Raw genomic sequence first — 15,224 nt, forward strand, 5'->3', positions numbered from 1 at the left:
ATACATAGGTGCCAATTACGATCCTGTAAAAACCGGGTACGAACCGTCGGACGGAGCATATTCTCCGTCCGATGCGTACCCGGTCGTACAAAAATACAAACATGGAATTACGATTCGCACGGGAACACCATTTCCGTACGAATCGTAAAAAACCCCGACCGAACAAAATAAACCTACAAATGCGATCCGGGAAAGCGCCGACCTGACGTCGGGACGCTCGCAGCCTGCCATTCACGAACCAGGAATTACGAATCGCACCGACGTCATCCCGCACGGTGAATATTTTCCGGCTGCCAAAAACTGCCGGGAAATCAGGACGACGCGAACAAGGACCACCAGTACGCGACGGTCAGACAGGACGACGCGAACAAGGAGGACCAGTACGCGACGGACACACAGGACGACGCGAACAAGGAGGACCAGTACGCGACGGACACACAGGACGACGCGAACAAGGAGGACCCGTACGCGACGGACAGACATGGACCCGAACCTACGTGTCATCCCGGCCCTCATAGCAGTCGACCTCCTCTACAGGTTCCGACGCAGACGCCGCAGAAGGTCAGAACAACTAAGGGAGGGGGGAAAGGGGGGAGGGGGGGGTGGCAGGACCAGGGCAGGCCACAAACCCCCCACCAAAGTCACACAGCACACATGCCCTGGACATACCTGACTCCCAGGCCCTGGTCACTACGAGGGGGTGGGGCGTGTCCAGCTAAGCCAGCGACCGCCACAACGGAAGTCCGTCACGACGCGAACCCGCAACACAACCAGACATGTACGTCCCGTACCCACGCCTGAAGAGCGTGGGTACGAGTCGTACCACGCCCACACCCACGTCACCCCAACAATGGCGGGACGGCTCGTACCCACGTGGCAAAGGCCTGGGTACGGGCCGCACAAGCATCACATAGCGTGGGGACGGACATGTACGGACCGTACCCCCACCCCGTATGCATGGAGCGTACCCCCACCCCAACAGTGTAAGTACGACATGTACCCTCAGCCGCGTAGGTATGGAGCGTACCCCCACCCCAACAGTGTAAGTACGACCCGTACCCTCACCTCGAATGCATGGAGCGTACCCCCACCCCAACAGTGCAAGTACGACCCGTACCCACACCCGCGTACGTATGGAGCGTACCCCCACCCCAACAGTGTAAGTACGACCCCTACCCTCACCTCGAATGCATGGAGCGTACCCCCACCCCAACAGTGTAAGTACGACCCGTACCCACACCCGCGTACGTATGGAGCGTACCCCCACCCCAACAGTGTAAGTACGACCCGTACCCACACCCCGTATGCATGGAGCGTACCCCCACCCCAACAGTGTAAGTACCACACGTACCCTCAGCCGTGTACGTATGGGGCGTACCCCCACCCCAACAGTGTAAGTACGACCCGTACCCACACCCGCGTACGTATGGAGCGTACCCCCACCCCAACAGTGTAAGTACGACCCCTACCCTCACCTCGAATGCATGGAGCGTACCCCCACCCCAACAGTGTAAGTACCACCCGTACCCACACCCGCGTACGTATGGAGCGTACCCCCACCCCAACAGTGTAAGTACGACCCGTAGCCTCACCTCGAATGCATGGAGCGTACCCACATCCGTGCATGTCATGAGCGTACATATCGTGACATTGAAGAGGTGGGTGCAGAGTCCTCCCAGCATTGCCCTGAGACAGGAGGGGTGGGGGCCTATCACTCCCAGCAGTGCCCTGAGACAGGAGGGGTGGGTGCAGAGTCCTCCCAGCAGTGCCCTGAGACAGGAGGGGTGGGGGCCTATCACTCCCAGCAGTGCCCTGAGACAGGAGGGGTGGGTGCAGAGTCCTCCCACCAGTGCCCTGAGACAGGAGGGGTGGGTGCAGAGTCCTCCCAGCAGTGCCCTGAGACAGGAGGGGTGGGTGCAGAGTCCTCCCAGCAGTGCCCTGAGACAGGAGGGGTGGGTGCAGAGTCCTCCCAGCAGTGCCCTGAGACAGGAGGGGTGGGTGCAGAGTCCTCCCAGCAGTGCCCAGACATAGGAGGGGTGGGTGCAGAGTCCTCCCAGCAGTGCCCAGACATAGGAGGGGTGTGTGCAGAGTCCTCCCAGCAGTGCCCTGAGACAGGAGGGGTGGGGGCCTATCACTCCCAGCAGTGCCCTGAGACAGGAGGGGTGGGTGCAGAGTCCTCCCAGCAGTTCCCTGAGACAGGAGGGGTGGGGGCCTATCACTCCCAGCAGTGCCCTGAGACAGGAGGGGTGGGTGCAGAGTCCTCCCAGCAGTGCCCTGAGACAGGAGGGGTGGGTGCAGAGTCCTCCCAGCAGTGCCCAGACATAGGAGGGGTGGGTGCAGAGTCCTCCCAGCAGTGCCCTGAGACAGGAGGGGTGGGTGCAGAGTCCTCCCAGCAGTGCCCTGAGACAGGAGGGGTGGGTGCAGAGTCCTCCCAGCAGTGCCCTGAGACAGGAGGGGTGGGTGCAGAGTCCTCCCAGCAGTGCCCTGAGACAGGAGGGGTGGGTGCAGAGTCCTCCCAGCAGTGCCCTGAGACAGGAGGGGTGGGTGCAGAGACCTCCCAGCAGTGCCCTGACACAGGAGGGGTGGGTGCAGAGTCCTCCCAGCAGTTCCCAGACACAGGAGGGGTGTGTGCAGAGTCCTCCCAGCAGTGCCCATGGAACGCAAAGGGTGGAGTAGTCACATATACCATGCCCACAAATGTCAGTCAGGTGCACAAAGACCCTGCAGTACATGTACCACATGTGTGCGAGGATGGAAGTATACGCATGCATTGGGCCAAAAAGAAAACATGTACACATGAAGTCATGTCAATAGTCCACATACACAAGTACAATGACTACCAAGGATGCCACGAATGATGCAGCTGGAGAATGGCTCAGCATGCATGTGCCAAGGTGAAGGAGTCCGTCACACACCCAGTTAATGTACTCACAGCTCTGCACTAAATATTGGGAACACCCTGCAGGGAAGAAGTCAGGGTACACAGAGGAAGGAAAACACCTTGGGACAATTGCAACATGCAGCAACTGCTTACATGAATGGAGAAAGGTAGCTAACACCGTGTGAGGCACACTGATCCCAGGGTCCCCCCTATGAGCAGCACACCACTACATTTCCCACAAACCCAATGTTAGACCTGGCACCTTGGCGTGAGTCTCCCTTCCTCTTTTTGTCGCTGTGCCTCATGTGTTTTTATGGTGTTGGCCGCTCAGCGCGCTGTGCCACTGCCAACCAGTGTCACGGTGCGAGTGCTCCCTATGTAAATTGTATATGTTGGTTGGATTCCATGATTGGATTGTTTGATTTGCTGTCAGACCCCAGTAAAGTGCGCCGGGGGCGCCAGGGCATGTAAATGCGAACACCGCTGGTGGGCTTGCAGCACTGGTTGTGCCACCCACCGAAGCGGCCGGTAAAATAGATCTAAGGTCTGCCACCGCAGAACCTGCGTGCAGTCTGGTACTGACACGCCGACCGACAAGTGCCCACACTAGCCGGTCCCTGAAACCTTCCCTTAGCTGCATGTTAGTCACCCCTCTGGTAGGCCCACGGGCAGGGTGCATTGTACGCCTGAGGTAGGACAAGCCGGGATGCGTGGCATGTCCTAGTAGTGAATTACCGCCATCTTGTTGTTCACTACTGCAAGGCTACCCTGTTCTCATAGGCCAGTATGGGCGGCCTGGATTATTACACCCTATGATCCTAACCGACCCAGGGAACATGGTAGGAGATCGAGTTTAGTATGCCTGAACTCGGAATGATAAGGTACATCTTTTCGCAAGGTTTATTTTAATATTCCGGGTTTGCAAATGTCACTTTTAGAAAGTTGGCCTTTGCTTGCCTAAACATTTCAGCCGCCTCTGCATGATGTGTATCTGATGTCTGGCTGGTGTGAGTGACAGGGCTGGGGGAACCCAGATGAGCAGGGCTAGGTAGCCTGGTATGAATAGGACGATCGACAGGTAGATGGGTGGGAGGAGTGCTCCTAGGCTCTGAATAGGACAGTGCTCCGCTACCTCGATGCCGGCTCCACCCCCTGTGGAGCGTCTGACGACTCTGCCCTGCACTCTGAAAGAAGAAGCCTGCATCACGTAAACAAAGTGCTCAGAAACCGGACTGAACTAGGCAAGGGCCCCCCTGGCCTGGGAGAACAAAAGATTTGCTGTATAAATGGAGGAGCCCTGCTCCTAAGAAACTAGATCCGCTTTTGACCAAGAAGAATCTCTGCCTGAGGAGGAGGCACCGGGAAAGCTGTAGGAGGAAGACTGTCCCTATCCTGGGGGATTGGCCTGCAGTGGTGACCTTGCTGCCAAAGGAGAGAAGAGAAACTGTTGCTGAAGACTTTTACTTTACTTTTACTTTCAAAACTTGTGCTTTTCCAAAACGATCTCCAAGGGCTTGGAACTGAGCTTGCCCCCTGAACTGAGCCCCAGGACCATTGGGCTCTACCTGATCTTCACTCGCCTGCTGCTGGACTGTGGTGTCCCTTCCCTCGCCGGAGCTGTGACCCTCGTGCCCAGTCCCTCCCTGAGCCGTGACCAGGACTGCTTAGCCGCCCCCGCCTTGGGAAGAGCCTCGCTCGATCGGAGCCGCTCCCCCTACGCTGTGCTGGGCTGCCCCGTCACCTCGCTCGCTGGAGGCTCGCTGTGCACCTTCACCCTCCCGCCGGAATCGGCGTTTGTGAGCATCTCCAAGCCTCGGACGGCCCGGACGTACCTGCGTGCCCGGCTGCCCCGCTTTGTTCACACGCCACCTGCAACACCCCGCTCTTGTCGTGAGCCTGAAGATCAGACACCCTCGTGGAGTGTGGGAGCCCCGGACGCCGCCTCGCTCTTCTGTCGAAGAGCCGCTGAAATCCCGCACCCGCCTTTGCGTCAAGAAACAAGGTACTGTACTTACGACCTCGACCGCGAGCTCGCATCGGATCCAGGGTCCGCAACGTTCTTATTTCCCTGTCATCTGCTGTGTGCTCCCTGGGCGCTGCCTCAGCACGAAGTGCGCTGAGGCCTACAGTTACCTTGTGCCCGCCTAAAGAACTTTCCGTAAAACCAAGAGAACTGGACCGTATTTCCAAGAATTGTGGCCCCATCAGTTCAACGTTACTGGGCCTTGTATTTAACTCTGCTGAAACTACATAAAAGCTTATTTTTATATACTTCCTGATTGGTGTCCGTTTGTGGTGCATGCAAGGGGTTTACTGTATGTGTAATTGCATTTACTTAACCGTGCTCGCCTGAGACTTAGCCTAGACTGCTCGCGCCACGCACCTAGAGGGTGAGCAGGGGTTATTCTGGGGAGTCATCCTTCGCCCTGACAAGAAGTAAAGGGTCCCTGCTTGTTGTGGGTACACACCTGCGTCAACCAGAGCCCCCTCATTTCTAACACCCAACACATGACCAACACCCACAACCATGTAGAAGCCCCACCAACAGCAATGCCAGCAATGCAGGAGTGTTCCAAGGGCAAAAAATAAATTGCTTTATTCAGCATGAGCAAAAAACTAGTATGACGTAAGTCCCATCATAACAAAGGCCATAGGGCAGTCCAGGAGTCCGAGCTGGATGGGGGACACAGTGGGATGCGTGTCCCCTAGCTTGCCTGCACAGTTACGAGTCGTCGTCTTCCACAGGGGTGAGGGCATCATGTGGGGGGGAAGGAACAGGCACCGCAGGGAGAGGAGGGCAAAGGGTAGGCGAATTGGGTGCAGGGATGGAGGACTCCACCACAGGGGGTGGGGCAGGGCCAAAGGTGGATTCTAGGATCTCACTGCACACCTTGGCAAGGTCCTCCCGGGACTCCCCTGCACCCGAAGGAACCACAGGCCCCAAGGAGGAGGGGGGGTCAGAGGGATGGGTCGCAGCGCCCCTGGGGGAGGATGTGGACAGGGGGGGGGACTCAAGCACCCTGACCGAGGACTTCCTTGACCGCTTGCGTGGTGGCGTCACTGTGGGGCTCAGGGACAGAGCGGCCATGAACGAGTCTTTGGGGGAGATGTGGCCAGGAGAGCTGAGGGGAGGGGATTTGGAGGGAGTGGATTGGGTGGAATGCGGACTCCCATTCTGGCTGTGTGTCACACGTTTGCCCCCCGACCCAGTGGGTGTGCCTACTGCACCCTGTGTGTGCGTGTCAGGAGGTGTGCGGCGGACCTTCCCTGCTGGTGTGGTGCCCGTGTCTGTTGTGGTGGGTGCATGCTTACGTCTGGGTGTATGTGGGACAGGCATGGGAGTGGGAATTGTGGAAGGAGCAGGGGTAGGGGGTGGGACGTAGCGCTGCAGGAGACCCACTGCTGCAGTCAGTGTGGAGTCTATGGACCTCAGCAAGTTGCGTTGGTCAGCCTGCGATGAATGTATGCCTCCATGTTGTTGAGGACCTGGCTGTGGCCATGGAGGACATTAAGGATCGCAGTCTGACCAATCTGCAACTGCCGCTGGATGTCCACAGACTCAGCATTGGTGGCAGCAGTGGAGACAGGGGCAGGGGGTGCGGTGCCTGGCAGGAAGGAGACATGTGGGGACCGGGCACGCTGGGAAGGGACACAAGCACGTGGGAGGCGGCTGATGGCAATGGAGGGGGCGGTGCCAGATGTAGGGCTGCTGTCAGATGGTGGTGCAGCCACCGCCCACTCGGAGTGATCCTCCTCGGACCCGTCGGCTTCATACTCTGTTGTGCCAGTCGACAGGTCCCCGGGTTCACTCTCCACCGCCTCAGTCCCACTCGAAGTGCCAGCCCCGATGTCACCGCTGGCACTGGTGCTCCGTCCCTCCGCGCCGTCTGTGTCCATGTCTCCCTCCGTGTCCCCCAACGATGCTGTGGGCAGGGTGAAGAGCCAGAAAGTAATCATACACCTGTATACATATGTCACATGAGTCAAATCTACGTAGGTTACAGTGCATAGCCTGATACAAAGGAAGAGTTACATCAACAAAACAAGGTACATATGTAGGGCATGCAAGACACAGTTCCTCTACCCACCATGCCATGGAATAACTATGGAGCGCATGACACACTAGCAAATGAGATGATATGGAATTTTGACTGAGGAGCAAGGCCCTGGGGACAATCCAGCACTGCATCAGCACCACACAGCGTGGCAGCAAATAGGGATGAGCAGGGACCATAGGCAGGAACAAGAGGCACATGCAGCATAGGTAATACTGATAACATGCCCACCCTGACTGGCACACTGCACCTTGAGTGTATGTCCAGGCAAACATCACACACTGGCCAGTCCTAGCAAGGAGATGACAGGTCTTGACATGTAGGCCATGCCCGCACCACCCACCCCCTACATGAGACAAATCTATGGAGACACATGAAGCACGTACATCTCTTAGTCTGGGTGAAATACACATGGGATGCAACAAATCAAGGTTGCACACCAAATACCCAAGGTGAGCCTGTCCAAAGAATCATGTACAAATGGGCATCATCAGATGATTGCTACAAGACACACAGGCAATGGCCACCGTGAGTATGTACTTGGAAAATCAGGTCAGGCTGTACAATGGACACTTGTAATACATCGCACGTCAATATACATGGTGCCAGGGGACAATGGCACAGAGCACAACCTATGCTGTAGACACAGAGATTGTCGACATATTTGGATTACACACATGATACCTAGGAAAAGATGCCCCTGGGGACAGTAGTGGCCACACAACTCCATGCTCCTGAATGGGAATGACTGCAACACACGCTAACATCCCTGCACTATGCGTAACGCACACTCATGCACATCATGTCACAGGCCACCACATAGGACATGCGTACTGTAAGGCCTCACACTTGAGAGACTAACTCCCATGTCTGGACTCAGCATTAGTGCCAACTGACATGGAACCCACAAGTCCAGAACTGTACAGGGCACAGGTAAGGTCCCAAATCCTGTTACACACCACCCCCACACATTATGCTGCAGGCATTGTACACTTGTAGAAGGTGTCAGGCTACATGACCTTGTGATGGAGCGACTACACACAGACCAGGGAACACATTGCAAGGAGGGGAAGGGAGGCAGGAGAGCACAGCAAGTCTGTGGGGGATAGGATCAGTACAGCACCATAAACCCTGGAAGTGTATCCATGGAACATTGCACTTACAAATGCTGGTGAAACACAACAAACACACACATGTACCTACCCCCTTCCGGCTGCTGCATGTCCTGTAGACGCCTGTCCAAGTCAGGAAAGACCACCGCCAGCACACGTTTCTGGATGTGGGAGAGACAGCGGCGTCCACGGTTCTTGTGGCTCTCAGGTGAGTCCCCCAGCAGGACCCGTGCGATCCTCCGCATCCAGCACCGGATATCCTGCCAGCGTTTCCTCACCTGGGACATGCGCCGCCTCCGACCTTCCGCACTCCTCACGGCGCTGACGGCGTCCAGCCAAATCTGCTCCTTGGCAGAGGCGTCTACCTGTGAGGATGGACAAGTGACACTACATCAATACACCTGGCACATGTCACAGGGACACAGATTAGAACACATTCGCTGTTTACAACAAGGCCTAGTATGCATCCAACGCATTGCACCTTTGTCATAGGGACATGATCCTCTGGGGAAGGGCAACAGCAGTACGTGCCATTGAAAGTACACAGGTGGAATGAGGGCAACGACACAATCAAAGATCCAGGCTCACACTGTGCATCACACCCACCCCTCCTGACTCTGGGCACTGCTGGGAGTGATAGGCCCCCACCCCTCCTGTCTCAGGGCACTGCTGGGAGTGATAGGCCCCCACCCCTCCTGTCTCAGGGCACTGCTGGGAGTGATAGGCCCCCACCCCACCTGTCTCAGGGCACTGCTGGGAGTGATAGGCCCCCACCCCTCCTGTCTCAGGGAACTGCTGGGAGTGATAGGCCCCCACCCCACCTGTCTCAGGGCACTGCTGGGAGTGATAGGCCCCCACCCCTCCTGTCTCAGGGCACTGCTGGGAGACATCAGGCATTCCCCCCCCTTGGGACCCCCCCTACAGTACATGGCATGTGTGTCACACCTGGACACAATGGCAGGAATCACAGTCACAAAAAAGGGACACAGTCTGTGGCAGTGGACACTGCACTCACCTGATAACCTGGTCGCCCATACAGCATGGGGTACCGTGGGAGGATCACATCCACCAAAGCCATGTTCTCCTCCAGGGTGAATGGCTGTGACCTCTCCACAGCCCTTGACATGGTTCCAGGGAATCAGTAGCAGCAGCTGGGTCGTGGAATACAGAGATGTGCAGGCAAGTGCTCCCTCATGGGACCTGGCTGCCTTATATCTGCCTTGCTGGCCCATCTCATGCACAGGAGTACAGAGTGATTGGTCACTCACATTTGCATCCTATGTTTCCTCCAATCCCTTCAAACCTAGCAGTCTGTGGGTTCTCTATCGGTTTCATTCTCCTGCATGATGTCAGCCCCACAAACACATTGCAACAAAGTAGAAGTATTCCAACTGACATCTGCTGTGCACCTTCCAGAACAATTTCGAAATTTGAACTTGGTCTCCATGACAACCAGCATGCATGTAGGCCTTAATACTTGTCCCCTATGTAATTTTCTGCGTCACACACAGGTACGGTGCGTTTCGGGGCCCTAGGGCACCCCAAATGCATTGCAACGGCCCCTACACGCGTGCCTACGTTCACTATCATTATGGGTGTCCTCGCGTATGCGTACTCGTAGTGGTACGGGCCGTACACACGCATCTACGCTCACTATCAGTATGGGTCTGCTCGCGTGTGCGTACTCGTAGTGATAGTGAGCGTAGATGCGAGTGTACGGCCCGTACCACAACGAGTACGCATACGCGAGCAGACCCATAGTGATAGTGAGCGTACATGCGTGTGTACGGCCCGTACCACAACGAGTACGCATACGCTAGGACACCCATAGTGATAGTGAGCGTACATGCGTGTGTACGGCCCGTACCACTACGAGTACGCATACGCGTGAACACCCATAGTGATAGTGAGCGTAGATGCGTGTGTACGGCCCGTACCACAACGAGTACGCATACGCGAGGACACCCATAGTGATAGTGAGCGTACATGCGTGCGTACGGCCCTATCACTATGGGTGTCCTCGCGTATGCGTACTCGTAGTGGTACGGACCGTACAAATGCCTGTACGCTCGCCATCACGATGGGTACACATACGGCAGCACTCCCATAGTGATTTGGGAACGTACACAGGCCCTCTTAGCAGCAGTACGGCGGTTTTTACACATCACAGTGGTGATAGGCGGCACACAGGTAGGAATAGGGCGGACATACCTGTCCATGGATGGACATCAAGCCATCGTCTGTGCATTACTACATGTGTGGGGCACAGGTGTGACAGGCTGTGATGTGGAACATTACTCCTGAGTGGAGAATGCACCAGATGTATGATGAGATGTGTACAGGTGTACTGTGTGACGGTGCAATGTGTGCCAGGCATGCCCTTGACTCCTTTGACATGTGTGCATGTCGTACTGCACCCTTGGGGTGAGCGTCAATGGCATGGCACGGACACCAACACACGGAAGTGTCCCCTGATGCCCGGTACAGGGGTTACCACACCTGCCTTGTCACTACCCACGGTGCACAATGTGACTATGTCATGTATGTGTGGGGGCTTCCCATCAGGTTGATGTTGGAGCACCCTCAAAAGCAGCAGCTGTTGCAGCAACCAACATGTGTCTGTGTGTAGATTGACATTGCACACTGTTCCACACAACATGCCACATGTGGTATCAGATGTGAGGTGCACATGTATGCATGGGACACGGAGTAGCGTGACAAGGACATGTCTGCATTCTCACAATGATTGCGTGGTGAGTCATGACATGTGCACCTTCATGGCAAGGTGTGTGGGCTGTCCTAGTGTAATGTCATGTGACCTGTGGCTCTAGTGTTCCGCTGCCAGTCTCTGCAATCGGCAACCTACTTCTGCTGATGTGTGGGCGTATGTCACTCCTGTCTTGCGTCTGGCTGTTCACTTGCACTGGGACACAGCTATTCCCATGGCATGGCATGGGGAGGTTCTCAATCTCCGTGTGTAGCTGGGTCTTGGTAGGAGTGTCACCTGGCAGCCATACGTGTCCTGGGCATGTAGCACATACCTGACTCCCTATGTAGCATATGTGTATTGACAGATTAACATGTGCTCAGTACAAATGATTTGTTGTTGTGGTGCACTCACTCTTCCTTGTCACTTCCAAATTACTGCAGAGCGCCACCTCTTCCCCGAGCAATGCCGGACTTGGCTGACATGCAGGAGAATGATCGGATCCGGTGCTACCGCTTCCCACGACGGTTGATTCTGGAGTTTACGGCGAGACTGGCACCACACCTGCAACCGCAGCACAGGTATCCTACGGCACTGACACCCCAGCTGAAGGTAATGGCAGCCCTACATTTTCTTGCCACGGGTACCTTTCAATATACCATAGCTCATGTTGGTGGCATGTCCCAGAGCATGTTCTGCCGTGTGCTGCATGATTTCTTAGAGGCCATGTTGATTCACCTGGATGACTTCATCAAGTTCCCAACCCCTGAACAGTTGACTGCGGTCAAGCGTGGATTCTATGCCCTGGGAGGGATGCCCCATGTCATTGGGTCCATAGATGGGACACATGTAGCTTTGGTACCACCACACGCACGGGAGGTAGCGTACCGCAATCGGAAGCACTACCACTCCATCAATGCCCTTGTAGTGTGTCAGTCCAACATGTTGATTTCACATGTCTGTGCTCGTTTTCCAGGATCAGCACACGATGCTTACATCATGAGGTGTAGCAGGATGCCTGAAATGATGATGCAGCTGCGCAACAAAAGAGCATGTGTTGTTGGTGGGTACAGTCTGTCAGTCCTGTATTTTGCATAGCCTACCAGTACGACCGCTTCACCAGTTCTAACGATGTCCATGTGCTTCCCATGTAGGGGACGCTGGCTATCCCAACATGCCATGGCTGCTCACACCTCTCCGCAACCCCATCACGCCGGCCCAGCTCCGCTACAACACCGCCCATGGCCGGACAAGGCGAGTGATAGAGAGGACGTTTGGCATGCTGAAGAGCCGCTTTCGGTGCCTCCACAAGACCGGCGGCGCCCTCCCATATGCCCCTGCGAAGGTCTGCAAAATCTTCATGGTCTGCTGTATGCTGCACAACATGGCAGTTGAGAAAGCTGTGCCACTCATCCTAGATCAACATGACGAGGACCATCCACCCGTGGAGGACGAAGGCCTTGGCAATGGGGCTAGTGATGTGGAGGATGTGAAGCCGCAGGAGGACATCCGGACTCGGCTCATACGCGACTTCTTTGCTTAGTGGTGAGTACCAGTGTCTGTGTGTGCACGCATTTGTCCCCGTGTGGCATGTGTTGTGATGTGTGTGTCCACCTGCATGTATGGCACGTGAGTCAGAGGTGTGTGTGGGTGTGTCACTGGAGTGATGGTGCCAGTGATGGTTGTATTTCCCCAGTCATAATTGTGACCTAGCATGTTGTCATCCTAACATGTGTCGAGTACATGCACATGCAAGTGGCTGTGCTTTTTGTGGCTGACTTCTTGTGTGTCTCTCTTCCCCAGGTACTTGCGCATGCCGTCTGCTGGTTGCATTGTTGTGGCACTGCTATTCCTCATGGACACGTCATCGTGGGCTGACTCAGCGTTACAGGCACGGACACGTTTTGAAGTCTCCATAGGGTAAGGGATGCATCAGGGGTGTATTGGGTGTGGCAGTTGTTCACGATGTATGCACACTGCCCCTGTCGATGTTTGGTTCCTCTGCAGCCATGTAGCATCAGCATGGGACACGACATGCAGCTGGGTACACCTGAATAGATGGTCTGACTGATTGACAGTCATCAGTGATGGGATAGTGGATTGTGATGATGGCATCAATGTGTGTGACACTGCCCTCGGACACATACGGTTAGCATTGGCTTGACATGGTGTGGGACTTCCACATCAGCGGATCTATGGTGTATGGCAGGCTCTCCGTGAGCAGCTGTGGGTGTTTAGCTGTTAGCCGACGCTTGTGTGCCAGTTCCATGGCTAACACGCATTTGTGCTGCAGAAGGGGGGTGCCAGTGTTGGACCCACATGTTACTCCACAAGATGTGTTCATGTGTACTTCAAGTTGCCTCTGCACTCCCGAAAACATGACTAATAAAGGTGTCCCTATGCCTCCAAGGTGCCTCTTCTCAGTCAATGCTGGTGTGTTGCCACGGTGCATCCAGCATGTCTGGCATGGTATTCCCTGATTGTGGCTATGTGTCAATGTGTCGAGTAGCAAGATGCAAGCTGTGTGTGTGGGCTGAGACTGTGTAGTGGGCATGATGTCCATGACTGTGTGGGTATTGTGACATGTGCCATCCCCATGCATCCAACGTTGGCCAGGCCCCCATTCTCTGCATCCACCGGACTCAAGCTTGCAGGACATGGTTCTGCCACCTGTCTACACATACCTGGGTGCCCCCCAGGACACTCGACATGATCCCTGACCTCTGCGCATGTCTGTTGCTGTACTCAATGTGTCTGTCAGCACGGTTGTGCGGCCACCCCCTCATCTGGTTGGGCCCATCACGGGTGTGTATGGTGCTCCATGTCTGTCTTGCCTAATACACTGTGACCCATGTGTCCTGTGCCAGACTCAGGCCCCAGGGTGTGGATGGTTGAAGACAAAAGATGACTCAGGCATGTTTAGACTTTACAAGACACATGTTAGGTAATAATGCAACCAGCAGGCATCTTCTCTTCATAGTGTGATTTATTATTGAGGGGGGGGGACAAAGTGAGGGGCTTTCCGGGAGTTTGGAATCAAAAGTTCAGTAGGGGAGTTGGTGTCCTTGCCATTGGAAATCCTCATAGTCCATGCCACAGTCTTTGTCAACATTGGTCAGACAGTGACCAGCAGGGCCATGCGGCAGAGAATGTCTCTTGATGCTGTGATGCTGTTGCTCCAGTGGGCCAGGTGCCAGGCCAGGTGTCCTGGGAGATGGTGATGTTGCGCCGACCCTCACGGTCTTTTCCGTGGACGACCCGCCCTCCTGCGGGGACCCTCAGAAGCAGGCCGTGACGACGTCTGGGATGCTCCATCGGATGTTTCCTCCTCCTCCTCCTGATCCCTCCCTGTGGGTGGTGATGTTCTCCGCCTTCTGGCACAGGGAGGGTCGGCCATGTTGTCGGCCATCCGACGGAGTGTATCGTGAATCCCCTGGAACGCCGTCACTTGCTCAGCCTGTCTGTCCTCCATCCTCCGTTGGTGTCGCAGTAGACAGGCATGTTGCTCCGCATGTTGCTGGGCCTGCTGGGTCTTTATCTCATCGAGGGTCCCCTTGATCTCATTGAGGGTGGACACAACCTGGGCCATGCCCGTGGTGTCCTGCCGGTATGTGTCCATGATGTTTTGGACATGGGCAAATACCGGTTCCCCAGCCAACTGGTCAGGCTCGCGCCTCCGCCGTCCTCCACTCCCACCACCCCTGCCCACTTGCACCTGGCCTGCCCTTGTGGGCACATCGGGTCTCCGGGACCCCTGAGGGGTGGCATTGGCGTTGTCGCCTGCCTCCTCCTGGGTGCCCGGGACACCGTGTCCATCTTGGCCAGCCTGGCTGCATTGTGGTGTTGGGGCAGGGATCCTGGGTGTCTCCTGGGATGTGGCAGGAGTGGGGGTGGTGGTTGGCACAGTTGTACCTGACGCAGGTGCTGCAGGTGGTTGGACACCAGAGGGGCCAGGTCGGTCGGGGTCGTCCACAGAGTGGTGAGAGTGGTCGCTGCCGGTGGGATCGGGCTCCTGCAGATCCGGGTCCTGTGAGTCTTCCCCCCCAGTGTTGGGGGGTGAACCACGACGTTGACCTGTGTGTGAGAGAGACAATGTTAATTTTGGTCCATGCAACATCCATGTTTCATCAGTTTCAAAGTTGGGACATTTCCTCTTGGAATTGGGATCTGTCTTGCATTCCACTCACAGTGCACTTGTGCATGGGTGTGTCCCTTGGGCGCCACTTTGGCCCCTTTAACTATGTGTGGCACGGTCTTACTTGCTGCGTCAAGTGTGACTGCAGTCAGCAGTGGAGTGGGCAGGTGTGGCGAGCCATGCATTGGCGCCTTCCGTGTAGCACTGTACATGTGCACATGGAGTGGATCCACACACTTATATGATCCAGGTAGCTGTCGTTGTGCTCGTGAACAGGTTGTGACATGGCCCTGTGTTTTGCCATGGGGAAGAGGGGGGGTTCTGGGACTGGCCA

This window comes from Triturus cristatus, chromosome 5_1 (genome assembly GCF_964204655.1).
Source record: "Triturus cristatus chromosome 5_1, aTriCri1.1, whole genome shotgun sequence".
NCBI classification, from domain to species: domain Eukaryota; kingdom Metazoa; phylum Chordata; class Amphibia; order Caudata; family Salamandridae; genus Triturus; species Triturus cristatus.